Below are 18,271 nucleotides of genomic sequence, written 5' to 3' on the forward strand. Positions count from 1 at the left end.
TGGAGAGTGTTATAGCAGAAGATGAGGTCCCTCAAGTTCAAAGACTCCATCTATGCTGTATAAGTCTGACGGTTACCTTAGGTCAAAAACAACAACTAAATGTTCCTTCCTTGTATCAATAGAAACTAACGTGTCCTTGCTAGTCATCAGAATGTGTCTGATTAAATGTTTCAACTACAAAAACAGGCGTCACGGGAACAGAAACCAGTCTTTGTTTGCACAGCTAAATTGTATGATCGGACCATATATGGTAAATCCGTTTCTGCCTCAAGGGTGTATATAAACCCTATGCTTTGTAATAAAATTAGAGTCTGTTGACACATACTACCTGTCTTGTGTCTTATTCTCTCCGGTACCGCATACCAAAGGATGGAAGGAGCCAGAAAGCAGTGACGACAGCTGGTGCCCGAACAGGGACCTGAGTTAATCTGCCCAGGGGTGCTCGACCGGTCCGAGACGTGGGACGAGCGAAGCTCTCTGTTGGTGATATATACAGCGCTGAGGTAAGAATAACTGTTATATTCTGCCTAAATTATATCACTACATAGAAGAGACTCCCTCACCCCCGGTCGGCTCCCAGGTAATTCACAGATTGTTGTCTGGCTCAGGTCCCTTTGAACCAGTAGAATCCCCTCAGATAAATTGTCAGTCCTGCCTTCTATCCTTTGGAAAAACGTAAGAATCACAGCATGGATCCGATGATTGTGTTGTGGGTGTGTCCCGGGATCGGTGTTTTTGGTCTGGTTGGCGTATAAGTCCTGGAGGGCAAGTAGTGGTGTGGTTCAGAAATCTTTGTGGCCCATTGTCTAAGTGACTGAGGAGTCTACTCTGAGTGAGGAGAACCGAAAAAAATGGGGAACCAAAATGCCAAAGAAGGCGTTACAGCCAAAGACTTAGTAGTACGCAGAGAAGGGAAACAGGCACTGATTGGAATTGACAAAATATTGTGTAAGGCGGGAATGAATGAAAATGGAGAGATAAACGGAGAGAAATAGAAATCCTTCTTTAACTCCTATCATGGATGGCTGAGAGATAAGGGTCTGTTAGGGACAGTGGATGTATGGATGAATGCATGTGCTCATTTTGAAGGAAGAATTGAAGAATTAGGAAACGGATGTTACAGACTGACAAAAAACGGAATAACAGATTTTCCTCCCTATCTGCCCCCGACGTCACCCTCACCCCAGTACCAGAATTCCCAGGAACCCAATTCCTGGGTTTGCCCCAGATGTGGACAGCAGAATCCCTTGACTGTAGATATCTGTGTGACATGCGGAGGACCAAGACCCCACCCAGCTAGACTCAGTAGGGGACGCAGTTGTTCCAGGTCAAGAAGCCCCTGATATTGGAGCAGGCTGTACCCTACGACTTTTGGGCCTCAGATAACACAGATGTTGGTAGTTAAGAGTTCAACCAGTAATGGTGAATCTAAAACCAGGAGCCATCTTGCCTCAACAGAAGCAGTATCCCCTTAGCTCGGCTCAGGAGAATGCTATAGCCCAGCAAGTTCAAAAATTACTACACAGGGGAGTCCTAGTCAAAACCCAGTCCCCTTGCAACACTCCCCTGTTCCCAGTAAAGAAAGAGAGCGTGCCAGGACAACCAGCCGCATATAGAATGGTCCATGACCTCCGGTTGGTTAACAAAGCCACAGAACTTCTAACACCAGTAGTGCCCAACCCGCATACTCTTCTGTCACAGATACCTTCTCTCTTTGTTTTTCAGTGGTCGATTTGGCAAATGCATTTTTCAGTGTACCATTACATCCTGACTGCCAGTACCTGTTTGCTTTCACGTTCCAGGGCAGTCAATATACATGGACAGTGTTGCCACAGGGTGCCCAGAATTCACCCACAATGTACACTGCAAGTCTGCAGGAAATACTGGAGGGATGGTCTGAACCACATATCGTTGTTCTGCAATATGTCGATGACCTGCTCATTTGTGCCCCCTCCAGGAAACAATGTCATAACGCAACTATATCACTTATGTTGTTTCTCTATCGCGCTGGCTGTAAGGCGTCGAAAGTTAAGCTTCAGTTTTGTAAATCTTCAGTCACCTTTTTGGGACATTGCATTACACCAGGAGCCCGCCATTTGACAAATGCACGTAAACTAGCAGTACAGGCATTCACCGTCCCCATTAATGTTGCAGCCCTCAGAACTTTTCTTGGACTTGTTTCCTATTGGAGACAGTGGATTCATGCCGTCTCTGTTTTAATGCAGCCCCTCTATGACTGTCTTACCCCAACACCTTTTGTACTAACACCAGAGGCAATAGACTGTTTTTATTATCTCAAAAACTGTATTTTGGCCGCTCCAGCTTTGGGTACACCTAATTATGAGCTCCCATTTATTCTGTACCTTCACGAGCAAGCTGGACATGCAGCAGGAGTTTTAACTCAATCACATGGTGACAATCAAAGACCTGTTGCCTATTTTAGTGGCAGATTGGATGCGGTAGCCAGAGGTGCACCATCCTGTGTACGTGCTCTGCATGCTGTTGGACTGCTACTCCACAAATCTGCAGACATTGTTCTAGATCATCCGCTCACCGTGCTAACACCTCATGATGTCTATACTATATTGAATCAAGTGCAACCCGCTCACCTCTCAGCAGCACGTCATCTCAGGTTACAATGTGCACTGTTAATGCCTCCCAATGTTTCTTTACAGAGGTGTACTACTTTGAACCCAGCAACTTTGTTACCTCTCTCGGATCTGAAGGAGGGGTCAGGTACTGTGCTTTTTAAGGAAGATCCAAGAGAGGATGTTCCTCATGACTGTGTACAAATGATGGCACAAGAAACGGCAGGTTTACCTACTGTATTTGAACATGAATTAGAAAATGCAGATTTTGAATTTTTTGTAGATGGATCCCATCATCAGGACGATTCAGGTACTTTCCATACTGGATATGCAGTTGTCTCCCTCAATGCAGTAATCAAGGCAGAACCAATGCTCCCACACCAATCGGCTCAAGAGGCCGAACTTAGGGCCCTAACCGAGGCCTGTAAATTAGCAGAAGGTAGTGTTGTTAACATTTACACGGATTCTAGGTACGCATTCGGTATAGCGCATGATTTTGGTCCAATATGGAAATTAAGAGGTTTCCTGACGACAGCAGGACACCCCATAAAGAATGCTGATGCGGTCCAGCAGTTAATTGATGCGCTACAATTACCCACACCACCAGTAGCTGTCATAAAGGTAAGAGCACATACCAGACGCACCGACCAGGTAAGCAGAGGTAATGCGATGGCAGATGCAGCAGCAAAAACAGCAGCCTGCAAGCTGCTACAAGGGTCAACAGTATGTCAGTTAAGTGCCCCTAAAAACCCCTTTGTGTCGGAGGACATCTTATCCCAAATGCAGGCTCAGGCTCTGAAGGAGGAGGTTGATAAGTGGTTGAAGGAAGGTGCATGCCTGAATGAAGCAAATGGGGTATGGGGGAAAGGGACACGACGATGCCTTCCAAGGGCACTGTACCTAGCGGCTGCCCAGATGCTACATGGACCAGTACACCAATCTAAAACGGCTGTGATGAATGTGATGCAGAAATATTGGGTGGCACCAGGATTCTCCACCTGTATTGAACGACTGATAAAAGGGTGCATATGTGCTAAACATAATCAGGGTACAGTAGTTAAAACACCACCCAAACACACCCCCCGGCCCCTCTATCCATTCCAGAGACTGCAAATTGATTATATTCAGCTGACGAAGTCAGGATCATGGGAATATGTGTTGGTCTGTATTGATATGTTCTCAGGATGGCCAGAGGCTTTCCCGATTGCCAAAGCCACGGCTGTAGCAACCGCAAAGAAACTGCTTGCGGAGGTGGTCTGCAGGTATGGGGTACCAGAGGTAATTGAGAGTGACAGAGGTACACACTACACGGGTGAAATAATGAATGAAGTCATGTCAGCTCTAGGAATTCAACAAGCATTCCATACCCCATATCACCCACAAAGTAGTGGTAAAGTGGAAAGACTGAATGGGACATTGAAATTAAAAATTCAGAAAGCCATGGCTGAGACAGGAAAACCATGGCCGGATTGTTTACCGCTTGCTGTTTTCAGTAAGATACACGCCCAATAAAAAGACTGGACTCTCTCCATATGAGATCTTGTTTGGCAACGTACCCAGCCTAGGGTGTTTCTATCCGCAAGCATTAGAAATGAACAACCATGTGCTAAGTTCCTACGTGAGGGCTTTACACAAAAAGATCATGATAATGTTTTCAGTTCTCTTCCAGATCCAGATCAAGACTCTAGCAGCCATATGCTGCAACCTGGAGACTGGGTGGTTATAAAAAGACACGTGAGGAAAAGTCTAGATCCACGGTTTGACGGACCCTTTCAAGTTCTGCTGACCACAAGCACAGCCGTTAAGCTAGAGGGAAACGAGGCATGGATCCACGCGTCCCATTGCAAAAAGATACTAGGAGACCCAGCGGACAAAGAATGAAGACATTGTTTATACTTACCTGCATCCTTGCGACCACAGGTGCATGGACTACGTTAGGCACCACAGATGGAGATGACAATAGATTCATTAACACCATCTTGCTCTAATCGATGGACTAAAGGAGCAAAACCAGACTATTGCTAATTGTTGGATATGTACACATGCCCCTGTGACGTCCACTAGCATACCCTTTCTCGCTGTCCTAGTCTCATGGGAAGAGATAAACTTTTGGGTGAACTGCTCAGATACTTTGGCCAATAATTCTATTTTTTTTCAGGTTTTGCTAATGTGTCTTGCGGTTTATTTGGTTTTTAAGCTTTTTCTAATGTGTATTCAGCGTTGTACTAAAAGGAAATGAAAAAAAATAATAATAGAGATTCATATTGATAAATGAAGGAACAAAAGGACGGAATGTTATAGCAGAAGATGAGGTCCCTCAAGTTCAAAGACCCCATCTATGCTGTATAAGTCTGACGGTTACCTTAGGTCAAAAACAACAACAACTAAATGTTCCTTCCTTGTATCAATAGAAACTAACGTGTCCTTGCTAGTCATCAGAATGTGTCTGATTAAATGTTTCAACTACAAAAACAGGCGTCACGGGAACAGAAACCAGTCTTTGTTTGCACAGCTAAATTGTATGATCGGACCATATATGGTAAATCCGTTTCTGCCTCAAGGGTGTATATAAACCCTATGCTTTGTAATAAAATTAGAGTCTGTTGACACATATTACCTGTCTTGTGTCTTATTCTCTCCGGTACCGCATACCAAAGGATGGAAGGAGCAAGAAAGCAGTGACGACAAGAGGATTTCATCATGGGTCGATGCTATGGTCACTTGCACAGCTTTCTTCACTGATGACATATGAAATCAATCATGAACAAAATGAATAAAAAAGCTTGGCAAAAACGATATCTTTTTATCATATCGCTGAACAAAAAGTGTAATAAAACACAAACAACAATCCCCCATTCAGCTCTGTCAGTGGAAAAATAAAAAAAATACTACTTTCAATATATGGCAATGCAAAAACAATTTCTTTTTCTATAAAATTGTTTTTAGTATGCAAAAGCAGCAAAACATGAAAAATTATATCTGATATCACTTTTAACACACGTTAAACAGAATAAGGGCGCAGTCAGATGGTCATAAAACTCGTGCGTGGATCGCATTGCAATCCTTGGACTGGCAGTCTGCTCTCCTGACCTGAGTGTGACAGCTGCATAGAAACACATGCTGTCACACTTAGGTCAGGAGAGCGGACTGCCAGTCCAAGGATTGTAATGCGATCCTCGCACGAGTATTACGGTCATCTAACTGCACTGTAAAAAAAAACAAACTATTCCTGAATTCCTGTTTCTTGTTCATTCTCCCTCCCAAATATCAGAATAGAAAGCGATCAAAAACAGTTATGTACTCCAAAATGGTACCAATAAAAACTTAAATTCATCATACAAAAATCAAATCAATTCTACAATATTATACTTTTCCTCTGACTGTTCCACTCCTGGTTTTGGCTTACAAATACTGAGGTAAAAAACTCAAATACTAAACATGTGAATGTGGCCTCAGGCTCAGTTCACATGTATATGCTGATCAGTAACATCAGGGTTTCAAACTGAATCTTGAATCAAGTAATTTGAAGATTTAGATGGAAGCCCTGATGTAAGTGATCAGCATAGAGAACAGAATAAATGTGAACTGAGCATTAAAAGTGATCCAAAATGTAAGGTATCCCAAATTATTACCAATAAAAGCATCAACTCAACCCACAAAAATCAAGCTCCCACTCAGGTTCCACATCTGTTAACAGAAATATAAGGGGTTTGCACATTGCAGGTAGGATAAAGGCTCTGGAAAAGCGACATGGTCCCCCCTCAAAAGAAATCCAGCAAAATCTGTGTTCCCAACTCCAAACACTCTCATCTCTGCTAAATCCCACAGTGTACCTAAATTCCAGGTAGCGTCCACATGTGTAACATCACTGTAGCGAGGACTGCCCACTTAAAGTGGATCTGTCGTGAAAAAAAAACAAACCTGCAGATATGGAGGTTAATAGCGTTCTGAAGCTATGCAGCTGCTGCATTGAAAGCACGATTGCTGGAAGGAAATTAACTTTATTTCTCCCGGCAGCCTCTGGCTTTCAGTCATAGCGGTGCGGCTTCAGTCACTGCTCGGTATGTGGTGAAAGGCAGTTGTAACCACATCCCCGGCACTGACTAACAGCTGACTCTGCAGTGCACCAATGCTGAGCCAGCTGTCAGTCAGTGCTTGGGCGTTCTTTCATCCGCCGCTCATTATGTACTTAGCAGTGACTGAAACTGCATTGGCCTTCTGAGTTGACAGCTCACATCACCACTGCAGCTAATCACTGAGCCAGGCGGCTTGTGCCATCTACATTGGCAGGATTGCTGAGCTCAGTGATTGGCTTCAGCGGTGATGTAAGCTGTTAACGTGACAGTATTGCTGCAGTCAAGACACTGAGACTGGAACACCGTTGGCGAGTCAGAGCTGGACCTGGAGAGGCTTAGTACCGGATTTGTTTGTTATGTATATAAAATCATTCGGGGTTCACTTCTATTAAAGTAGAAAATCATTTTTAGAGTTCATCTGTGACTTGTCAATAACTGAGACATGAGCCACATTCACACCATGGAAATTCTTTGTGTTCAGTTTATGAGAGTCCTGTGATAGAGCTCCAAGAGCAGCTCTTTATTCTGGATTATAGGGGTTTCTCCTGAACAGAAGACTCAATGATTTTCCCATTGATAATAAATATGGAAAAGTTTTGTCCTGGTGAGGACTTTATTAAATCCTGAACAACCCCTTTAAAATAATAGGGAGCTATGTAAACAACAAATAATCCGATAGGTCCAAGGTGGTGTTTTTAGTTGTGTGGGTAGGACCTTTCTAGTCTATACAAGGACCAATTGGGTGTAGGTGTGGCGTGTCCAGTGTGTGTGTACACATTCATAACAATCACATTACAATTTACAATGGCCCAGTGTTAGTATTGATACATATCTGTTAGTAATCCATAGAACATAGTAACACACTTAGAGGAGAGCGAAGCCAGCGCTTGGCAGCAGGGATCGTGTGACATAACAATGTCACGCGAGCCCTGGGAAATCCAGTGCCAACATCGCTGCAACGGCACCAGAGGTGAGTATAGGTGTTACTATTTTACTGGGGGAAAAGAGGAATTGAGAAGGGGCTGTCTGAGTAGTGGACAATCCCTTAATGACGTATAGGTAAGTAATAGGTTGCCTCCCACTGTGTGATGTGGTCGCGCCGGAAAGACGTCACTAGCCCATGATCGCGGGGTGCCGATGGGTTGGCATGACAACCCGGGGTCTGCAGGAGATACCTGTATTTGTCATTGCCGATCAGCTATGAGCACCACCCCTTGGCCGGCATTCATAGCAGATGATCATTTTTGCTACACATAGCAAAGCTGAAGCCCTGCTATGTGTAGCACAAGCGATCAGATGATCGCAGCTTCAAGTCCTATTGAAGCAAGTAAAAAGTAGAAATTTTTTTTTTAAATATTAAAAAAATGTAAAAGTTCAAATCTTCCCCCATTTGCCCCATTCAAAATAAAACTATAATAAAAAAAAAACGTTTGGTATTGCCGCGTTCAGAAACACCCGATCAAAATAAAAAAAGAATTAATCCGAACAGTAAATGGTGTAACGAGAAAGAAAATCAAAACGTCAGAATTAATTTTTTTTTGTCGTCGCAACATTGCAATAAAATGCAATTACGGGTGATCAAAACATCATATCTACCCCAAAATGGTATCAATAAAAACGTCAACTTGGTGCGCAAAAAATAAGCCCTGACCCGGCCCCAAATCCAGAAAAATGTAGACGCTACGGTCTCGGAAAATGGCGCTTTTTTTTTTTTAACAAACTTTGGATTTTTTTTTCTCCACCTAAATAAAAAAAGAACCTATACATATTTGGTATCTGCAAACTCGTAGTGACCTGGGGAATCATAATGACAGGTCAGTTTTAGCATTTAGTCAACATGGTAAAAAAACAAAAACAAACAATTGTAGAATTGCACTTTATTTGCAATTTCACCGCACTTGGATTCCCCAGCCCCCCCCATTTTCTAGTACACTGTATGGTAAAATCAATGGTGTCGCTCAAAAGTACAACTCATCCAGCAAAAAACAAGCCCTCACATGGCCATATTGACTGAAGATTTTTTACAATATAGTCGACTTTACAGGGTTTAAAAGACTGACACCGAAATGTTAGCACACATAAAAAAATGGAAATAGTTCCTTTAAAAGATCTTAGGGGATTTCTAAGCACAGACCAACCTTTTTAAAGTATCCTAGCCAAAAAGTTTGGAGAACCATTATTGTCTGCTATTTCATTGCTCTAAAGGGAAGATATAAGGTCACATCAATGTGAATGAATGGCTTCAAGCAATGTAGGATGCCACATGAAAAACTGAAAATTGTAATCTGTTATGGCCCCCAAGTTACCACTATCAGTCACCCGGGATAGGGGCACTTCATTTTACCTCCGCCTCCAGCTAATGCTGCTGAGATAGCATAGATAAAGTAGCAGCAGCTCCAAGAAATAAGTGCTACTGTCATTCAATATTATCCTCATGATTGCTTCTGTTTCACTGACCCCTGACAGAGTTCATGGAGAAGCAACTGCAGAAGGAAAAGACAACTCACAATAAATGTGACTTTAAAACATCTCAAGTCCCTGAGAACAGATCTCCCCTAGAATCTTTTTACATTGTTGTCCACTACTTTATCCCCCCCCCCCCCACAATGTATCCCTCCGGGGCCCCTAAGACTTACTGTAAATACCTTCTGTTGCAGGTTCTGCCTGTGAGTGGCGCTATCGGTGGCCGCTCACAGGCATCACGTGACCCCGCGCTGATGTCACGACAAGTGAGGCGTGACTCAGCGCTGGGGTCCCCGCGGTGGCCGCTGGGTTGTGGGCAGGGATACCCCGCACGTCACACCCAGCATCCACCAGGCTCTTTCCCAATGAATGGGGAGTAGCAGATCGCGCGGTGGATCCAGTTGTGACCAAGGGGGGGGGGGGGGGGGGTAACCCCACCCACAGCCTGGCATCCACCGTGGAACCAGGAAGATCGGGACCCCCGGCTGCTGCCAGCACTTGTCGTGACATCAGCGGATGTCAGAGCCGGCTGCAGCGGGGGGTCACGTGATGCCTGTGAGCGGCCAGTGATAGCGTCGCTATTATTATCAGCAACAGAAGGTATTTACAAGAAGTCTTAGGGGCCCCGAAGCGACACATGGGGGGTGGGGGTGGAATATAAAGTAGTGGACAACCCCTTTATTTCATGTTCAATTACTAACAAGAACATGACATGGGAGGTTTTTTATAACTGAATAGAGCCCTATGTGAGACAGTGCCAACATCAGGAAATATGGGCAAGTGAAAACTAAATAACAGCCAGATTTATTTATGATTTAAATGTGCTTTTCATTAATACTGTTCCAAATGCCGGATTGTCTTTGACACTGGAGCTGCAGTTTCTGTGTCCCTTTACCTTTGACTACCCTCCACCTCCTACCACGTCCTCTGCCCTTAGACTTCCAGACAACAGGTGTAATTTCAACACTAAGAATATTGGAAAAAGACACAATATTCTTAAGTGAGCTGCTAAACCAAATGTCCAATCTGTTTATGAAAAATGGAACTCCTAATAAAAACACCCAAGACTGGTGGGCAAAAAGGGCATCTGGAGGCTTCCATTCGCAAGTCAGCCACCGGAATAAAATCCCATAGAAAGGTCTGGGCTACGTTTGATCGTACACAATCACAAAAACTTGATCCCCATGGAGAGCTCTTACAGTGTTAGTGTGCCGAGTATGCCAACATTCTACCAGTCAAGAGAGCAGAACTCAGTGATTCCTTGCCTGACTGGGTTAAGGCTTTGAGGAAAGCAAGTAGTGGGTCAACTAGGTTTAAATATGCAGATTTGGCATTTGTATCAAGTGGATACAGGAAAATAAAAGACAGTGAGGCATATTTATCAATACTGTAATTCTGAGACAAGGCAAACTTAGACTAGACAGCTTAAAATTTGCCCGATTTAAAATTATTTATTACATAGCTCAATTAATTCCAGAGCACTGTATATGCAAAAAAAAGTGTCTTGCCAGTAACAGTTCTGGGATAAGGCATGCCACAACATTTGGTGACTGTATCGGGGGGCTTCACCATGCCCCGTCGCACCCACTTTGGCACAGTTAGTTGAAAACGGCAAAAGTTGCATTTTTTTGGCACAACCTTGTGTTGCACAAAAATACTGCGCCATTTAATGACACCTTGGTGACTATGGCCCATGTTCTCCTGTATGGCCTCCCTGCTAGCAGCATTACTCCAGTAGTGTAGCACAGACACCTTGGTGACTATGGCCCATGTTCTCCTGTATGCCCTCCCTGCTAGCAGCATTACTCCAGTAGTGTAGCACAGACACCTTGGTGACTATGGCCCATGTTCTCCTGTATGCCCTCCTGCTAGCAGCATTACTCCAGTAGTGTAGCACAGACACCTTGGTGACCATGGCCCATGTTCTCCTGTATGCCCTCCTGCTAGCAGCATTACTCTAGTAGTGTAGCACAGACACCTTGGTGACTATCGCCCATGTTCTCCTGTATGACCTCCCTGCTGCAGCATTACTCCAGTAGTGTAGCACTGACACCTTGGTGACTATGGCCCATGTTTTCCTGTATGCCCTCCCTGCTAGCAGCATTACTCCAGTAGTGTAGCACAGACACCTTGGTGACTATGGCCCATGTTCTCCTGTATGCCCTCCCTGCTAGCAGCATTACTCCAGTAGTGTAGCACAGACACCTTGGTGACTATGGCCCATGTTCTCCTGTATGCCCTCCCTGCTAGCAGCATTACTCCAGTAGTGTAGCACAGACACTTTGGTGACTATGGCCCATGTTCTCCTGTATGCCCTCCCTGCTAGCAGCATTACTCCAGTAGTGTAGCACAGACACCTTGGTGACTATGGCCCATGTTCTCCTGTATGCCCTCCCTGCTAGCAGCATTATTCCAGTAGTGTAGCACAGACACCTTGGTGACTATGGCCCATGTTCTGCTGTATGCTCTCTCTGCTAGCAGCATTACTCTAGTAGTGTAGCACAGACACCTTGGTGACTATGGCCCATGTTCTCCTGTATGCCCTCCCTGCTGCAGCATTACTCCAGTAGTGTAGCACTGACACCTTGGTGACTATGGCCCATGTTCTCCTGTATGCCTTCCCTGCTAGCAGCATTACTCCAGTAGTGTAGCACAGACACCTTGGTGACTATGGCCCATGTTCTCCTGTATGTCCTCCCTGCTGCAGCATTACTCCAGTAGTGTAGCACTGACACCTTGGTGACTATGGCCCATGTTCTCCTGTATGCCCTCCCTGCTAGCAGCATTACTCCAGTAGTGTAGCACTGACACCTTGGTGACTATGGCCCATGTTCTCCTGTATGCCCTCCCTGCTAGCAGCATTACTCCAGTAGTGTAGCACAGACACCTTGGTGACTATGGCCCATGTTCTCCTGTATGCCCTCCCTGCTAGCAGCATTACTCCAGTAGTGTAGCACAGACACCTTGGTGACTATGGCCCATGTTCTCCTGTATGCCCTCCCTGCTAGCAGCATTACTCCAGTAGTGTAGCACAGACACCTTGGTGACTATGGCCCATATTCTCCTGTATGCCCTCCCTGCTAGCAGCATTACTCCAGTAGTGTAGCACAGACACCTTGGTGACTATGGCCCATGTTCTCCTGTATGCCCTCCCTGCTAGCAGCATTACTCCAGTAGTGTAGCACTGACACCTTGGTGACTATGGCCCATGTTCTCCTGTATGCCCTCCCTGCTGCAGCATTACTCCAGTAGTGTAGCACTGACACCTTGGTGACTATGGCCCATGTTCTCCTGTATGCCTTCACTGCTAGCAGCATTACTCCAGTAGTGTAGCACAGACACCTTGGTGACTATGGCCCATGTTCTCCTGTATGCCCTCCCTGCTGCAGCATTACTCCAGTAGTGTAGCACTGACACCTTGGTGACTATGGCCCATGTTCTCCTGTATGCCCTCCCTGCTAGCAGCATTACTCCAGTAGTGTAGCACTGACACCTTGGTGACTATGGCCCATGTTCTCCTGTATGCCCTCCCTGCTAGCAGCATTACTCCAGTAGTGTAGCACAGACACCTTGGTGACTATGGCCCATGTTCTCCTGTATGCCCTCCCTGCTAGCAGCATTACTCCAGTAGTGTAGCACAGACACCTTGGTGACTATGGCCCATGTTCTCCTGTATGCCCTCCCTGCTAGCAGCATTACTCCAGTAGTGTAGCACAGACACCTTGGTGACTATGGCCCATATTCTCCTGTATGCCCTCCCTGCTAGCAGCATTACTCCAGTAGTGTAGCACAGACACCTTGGTGACTATGGCCCATGTTCTCCTGTATGCCCTCCCTGCTAGCAGCATTACTCCAGTAGTGTAGCACTGACACCTTGGTGACTATGGCCCATGTTCTCCTGTATGCTCTCCCTGCTAGCAGCATTACTCCAGTAGTGTAGCACAGACACCTTGGTGACTATGGCCCATGTTCTCCTGTATGCCCTCCCTGCTAGCAGCATTACTCCAGTAGTGTAGCACTAACACCTTGGTGACTATGGCCCATGTTCTCCTGTATGCCCTCCCTGCTAGCAGCATTACTCCAGTAGTGTAGCACAGACACCTTGGTGACTATGGCCCATGTTCTCCTGTATGCTCTCCCTGCTAGCAGCATTACTCCAGTAGTGTAGCACAGACACCTTGGTGACTATGGCCCATGTTCTCCTGTATGCCCTCCCTGCTAGCACCATTACTCCAGTAGTGTAGCACTGACACCTTGGTGACTATGGCCCATGTTCTCCTGTATGCCCTCCCTGCTAGCAGCATTACTCCAGTAGTGTAGCACTGACACCTTGGTGACTATGGCCCATGTTCTCCTGTATGCCCTCCCTGCTAGCAGCATTACTCCAGTAGTGTAGCACAGACACCTTGGTGACTATGGCCCATGTTCTCCTGTATGCCCTCCCTGCTAGCAGCATTACTCCAGTAGTGTAGCACAGACACCTTGGTGACTATGGCCCATGTTCTCCTGTATGCCCTCCCTGCTAGCAGCATTACTCCAGTAGTGTAGCACAGACACCTTGGTGACTATGGCCCATATTCTCCTGTATGCCCTCCCTGCTAGCAGCATTACTCCAGTAGTGTAGCACAGACACCTTGGTGACTATGGCCCATGTTCTCCTGTATGCCCTCCCTGCTAGCAGCATTACTCCAGTAGTGTAGCACTGACACCTTGGTGACTATGGCCCATGTTCTCCTGTATGCTCTCCCTGCTAGCAGCATTACTCCAGTAGTGTAGCACAGACACCTTGGTGACTATGGCCCATGTTCTCCTGTATGCCCTCCCTGCTAGCAGCATTACTCCAGTAGTGTAGCACTAACACCTTGGTGACTATGGCCCATGTTCTCCTGTATGCCCTCCCTGCTAGCAGCATTACTCCAGTAGTGTAGCACAGACACCTTGGTGACTATGGCCCATGTTCTCCTGTATGCTCTCCCTGCTAGCAGCATTACTCCAGTAGTGTAGCACAGACACCTTGGTGACTATGGCCCATGTTCTCCTGTATGCCCTCCCTGCTAGCACCATTACTCCAGTAGTGTAGCACTAACACCTTGGTGACTATGGCCCATGTTCTCCTGTATGCCCTCCTGCTAGCAGCATTACTCCAGTAGTGTAGCACTGACACCTTGGTGACTATGGCCCATGTTCTCCTGTATGCTCTCCCTGCTAGCAGCATTACTCCAGTAGTGTAGCACAGACACCTTGGTGACTATGGCCCATGTTCTCCTGTATGCCCTCCCTGCTAGCAGCATTACTCCAGTAGTGTAGCACTAACACCTTGGTGACTATGGCCCATGTTCTCCTGTATGCCCTCCCTGCTAGCAGCATTACTCCAGTAGTGTAGCACAGACACCTTGGTGACTATGGCCCATGTTCTCCTATATGCTCTCCCTGCTAGCAGCATTACTCCAGTAGTGTAGCACAGACACCTTGGTGACTATGGCCCATGTTCTCCTGTATGCCCTCCCTGCTAGCAGCATTACTCCAGTAGTGTAGCACTAACACCTTGGTGACTATGGCCCATGTTCTCCTGTATGCCCTCCTGCTAGCAGCATTACTCCAGTAGTGTAGCACTGACACCTTGGTGACTATGGCCCGTGTTCTCCTGTATGCCCTCCCTGCTAGCAGCATTACTCCAGTAGTGTAGCACTAACACCTTGGTGACTATGGCCCATGTTCTCCTGTATGCCCTCCTGCTAGCAGCATTACTCCAGTAGTGTAGCACAGACACCTTGGTGACTATGGCCCATGTTCTCCTGTATGCCCTCCCTGCTAGCAGCATTACTCCAGTAGTGTAGCACTGACACCTTGGTGACTATGGCCCATGTTCTCCTGTATGCCCTCCCTGCTAGCAGCATTACTCCAGTAGTGTAGCACTAACACCTTGGTGACTATGGCCCATGTTCTCCTGTATGCCCTCCTGCTAGCAGCATTACTCCAGTAGTGTAGCACAGACACCTTGGTGACTATGGCCCATGGTCTCCTGTATGCCCTCCCTGCTAGCAGCATTACTCCAGTAGTGTAGCACTGACACCTTGGTGACTATGGCCCATGTTCTCCTGTATGCCCTCCTGCTAGCAGCATTACTCCAGTAGTGTAGCACAGACACCTTGGTGACTATGGCCCATGTTCTCCTGTATGACCTCCCTGCTAGCAGCATTACTCCAGTAGTGTAGCACTGACACCTTGGTGACTATGGCCCATGTTCTCCTGTATGCCCTCCCTACTAGCAGCATTACTCCAGTAGTGTAGCACAGACACCTTGGTGACTATGGCCCATGTTCTCCTCTATGCACTCCCTGCTAGCAGCATTATTCCAGTAGTGTAGCACAGACACCTTGGTGACTATGGCCCATGTTCTGCTGTATGCTCTCTCTGCTAGCAGCATTACTCTAGTAGTGTAGCACAGACACCTTGGTGACTATGGCCCATGTTCTCCTGTATGCCCTCCCTGCTGCAGCATTACTCCAGTAGTGTAGCACTGACACCTTGGTGACTATGGCCCATGTTCTCCTGTATGCTTTCCCTGCTAGCAGCATTACTCCAGTAGTGTAGCACAGACACCTTGGTGACTATGGCCCATGTTCTCCTGTATGCCCTCCCTGCTGCAGCATTACACCAGTAGTGTAGCACTGACACCTTGGTGACTATGGCCCATGTTCTCCTGTATGCCCTCCCTGCTAGCAGCATTACTCCAGTAGTGTAGCACAGACACCTTGGTGACTATGGCCCATGGTCTCCTGTATGCCCTCCCTGCTAGCAGCATTACTCCAGTAGTGTAGCACTGACACCTTGGTGACTATGGCCCATGTTCTGCTGTATGCCCTCCCTGCTAGCAGCATTACTCCAGTAATGTAGCACAGACACCTTGGTGACTATGGCCCATATTCTCCTGTATGCCCTCCCTGCTAGCAGCATTACTCCAGTAGTGTAGCACAGACACCTTGGTGACTATGGCCCATGTTCTCCTGTATGCCCTCCTGCTAGCAGCATTACTCCAGTAGTGTAGCACAGACACCTTGGTGACTATGGCCCATGTTCTCCTGTATGCCCTCCCTGCTAGCAGCATTACTCCAGTAGTGTAGCACAGACACATTGGTGACTATGGCCCATGTTCTCCTGTATGCCCTCCCTGCTAGCAGCATTACTCCAGTAGTGTAGCACAGACACCTTGGTGACTATGGCCCATATTCTCCTGTATGCCCTCCCTGCTAGCAGCATTACTCCAGTAGTGTAGCACAGACACCTTGGTGACTATGGCCCATGTTCTCCTGTATGCCCTCCCTGCTAGCAGCATTACTCCAGTAGTGTAGCACTAACACCTTGGTGACTATGGCCCATGTTCTCCTGTATGCCCTCCCTGCTAGCAGCATTACTCCAGTAGTGTAGCACAGACACCTTGGTGACTATGGCCCATGTTCTCCTGTATGCTCTCCCTGCTAGCAGCATTACTCCAGTAGTGTAGCACAGACACCTTGGTGACTATGGCCCATGTTCTCCTGTATGCCCTCCCTGCTAGCACCATTACTCCAGTAGTGTAGCACTAACACCTTGGTGACTATGGCCCATGTTCTCCTGTATGCCCTCCTGCTAGCAGCATTACTCCAGTAGTGTAGCACTGACACCTTGGTGACTATGGCCCATGTTCTCCTGTATGCTCTCCCTGCTAGCAGCATTACTCCAGTAGTGTAGCACAGACACATTGGTGACTATGGCCCATGTTCTCCTGTATGCCCTCCCTGCTAGCAGCATTACTCCAGTAGTGTAGCACTAACACCTTGGTGACTATGGCCCATGTTCTCCTGTATGCCCTACCTGCTAGCAGCATTACTCCAGTAGTGTAGCACAGACACCTTGGTGACTATGGCCCATGTTCTCCTGTATGCTCTCCCTGCTAGCAGCATTACTCCAGTAGTGTAGCAGACACCTTGGTGACTATGGCCCATGTTCTCCTGTATGCCCTCCCTGCTAGCAGCATTACTCCAGTAGTGTAGCACTAACACCTTGGTGACTATGGCCCATGTTCTCCTGTATGCCCTCCTGCTAGCAGCATTACTCCAGTAGTGTAGCACTGACACCTTGGTGACTATGGCCCGTGTTCTCCTGTATGCCCTCCCTGCTAGCAGCATTACTCCAGTAGTGTAGCACTAACACCTTGGTGACTATGGCCCATGTTCTCCTGTATGCCCTCCTGCTAGCAGCATTACTCCAGTAGTGTAGCACAGACACCTTGGTGACTATGGCCCATGTTCTCCTGTATGCCCTCCCTGCTAGCAGCATTACTCCAGTAGTGTAGCACTGACACCTTGGTGACTATGGCCCATGTTCTCCTGTATGCCCTCCCTGCTAGCAGCATTACTCCAGTAGTGTAGCACTAACACCTTGGTGACTATGGCCCATGTTCTCCTGTATGCCCTCCTGCTAGCAGCATTACTCCAGTAGTGTAGCACAGACACCTTGGTGACTATGGCCCATGGTCTCCTGTATGCCCTCCCTGCTAGCAGCATTACTCCAGTAGTGTAGCACTGACACCTTGGTGACTATGGCCCATGTTCTCCTGTATGCCCTCCTGCTAGCAGCATTACTCCAGTAGTGTAGCACAGACACCTTGGTGACTATGGCCCATGTTCTCCTGTATGCCCTCCCTGCTAGCAGCATTACTCCAGTAGTGTAGCACTGACACCTTGGTGACTATGGCCCATGTTCTCCTGTATGCCCTCCCTACTAGCAGTATTACTCCAGTAGTGTAGCACAGACACCTTGGTGACTATGGCCCATGTTCTCCTGTATGCACTCCCTGCTAGCAGCATTATTCCAGTAGTGTAGCACAGACACCTTGGTGACTATGGCCCATGTTCTGCTGTATGCTCTCTCTGCTAGCAGCATTACTCTAGTAGTGTAGCACAGACACCTTGGTGACTATGGCCCATGTTCTCCTGTATGCCCTCCCTGCTGCAGCATTACTCCAGTAGTGTAGCACTGGCACCTTGGTGACTATGGCCCATGTTCTCCTGTATGCTTTCCCTGCTAGCAGCATTACTCCAGTAGTGTAGCACAGACACCTTGGTGACTATGGCCCATGTTCTCCTGTATGCCCTCCCTGCT

The 18,271-nt window shown here is 47.0% G+C and overlaps 2 protein-coding genes across 9 annotated transcripts in view; one reads left to right on the forward strand and one right to left on the reverse strand.

Moving 5' to 3' along the window:
* Positions 1 to 18,271, reverse strand: part of ECHDC3 (enoyl-CoA hydratase domain containing 3) — a 122,632-nt gene that overhangs the window by 72,653 nt on the left and 31,708 nt on the right. For 2 of the 8 annotated variants that reach the window (XM_073652415.1, XM_073652405.1), the window contains exon 1: positions 9,301 to 9,413. The exons of 1 other annotated variant lie outside the window; for it this stretch is intronic. The gene's annotated coding sequence lies outside the window, so the exon portion shown is untranslated. Of the gene's footprint in view, positions 1 to 328; positions 468 to 5,205; positions 5,327 to 9,300; positions 9,414 to 18,271 lie in introns of those variants that run through there. 5 more of the 8 variants (XM_073652408.1, XM_073652407.1, XM_073652410.1 and 2 more) reach the window with 5 other exon arrangements.
* The window catches only part of USP6NL (USP6 N-terminal like), a 224,722-nt gene continuing 216,099 nt past the window's right edge, over positions 9,649 to 18,271 (forward strand). Inside the window, exon 1 of the mRNA XM_073652402.1 lies at positions 9,649 to 9,727. The gene's annotated coding sequence lies outside the window, so the exon portion shown is untranslated. The remainder of the gene's footprint in view (positions 9,728 to 18,271) is intronic.

The sequence above is a fragment of the Phyllobates terribilis genome, unplaced genomic scaffold (genome assembly GCF_046119375.1).
Source record: "Phyllobates terribilis strain yellow unplaced genomic scaffold, ASM4611937v1 Scaffold_11__3_contigs__length_659146591, whole genome shotgun sequence".
Classification (NCBI taxonomy): Eukaryota; Metazoa; Chordata; class Amphibia; order Anura; family Dendrobatidae; genus Phyllobates; species Phyllobates terribilis.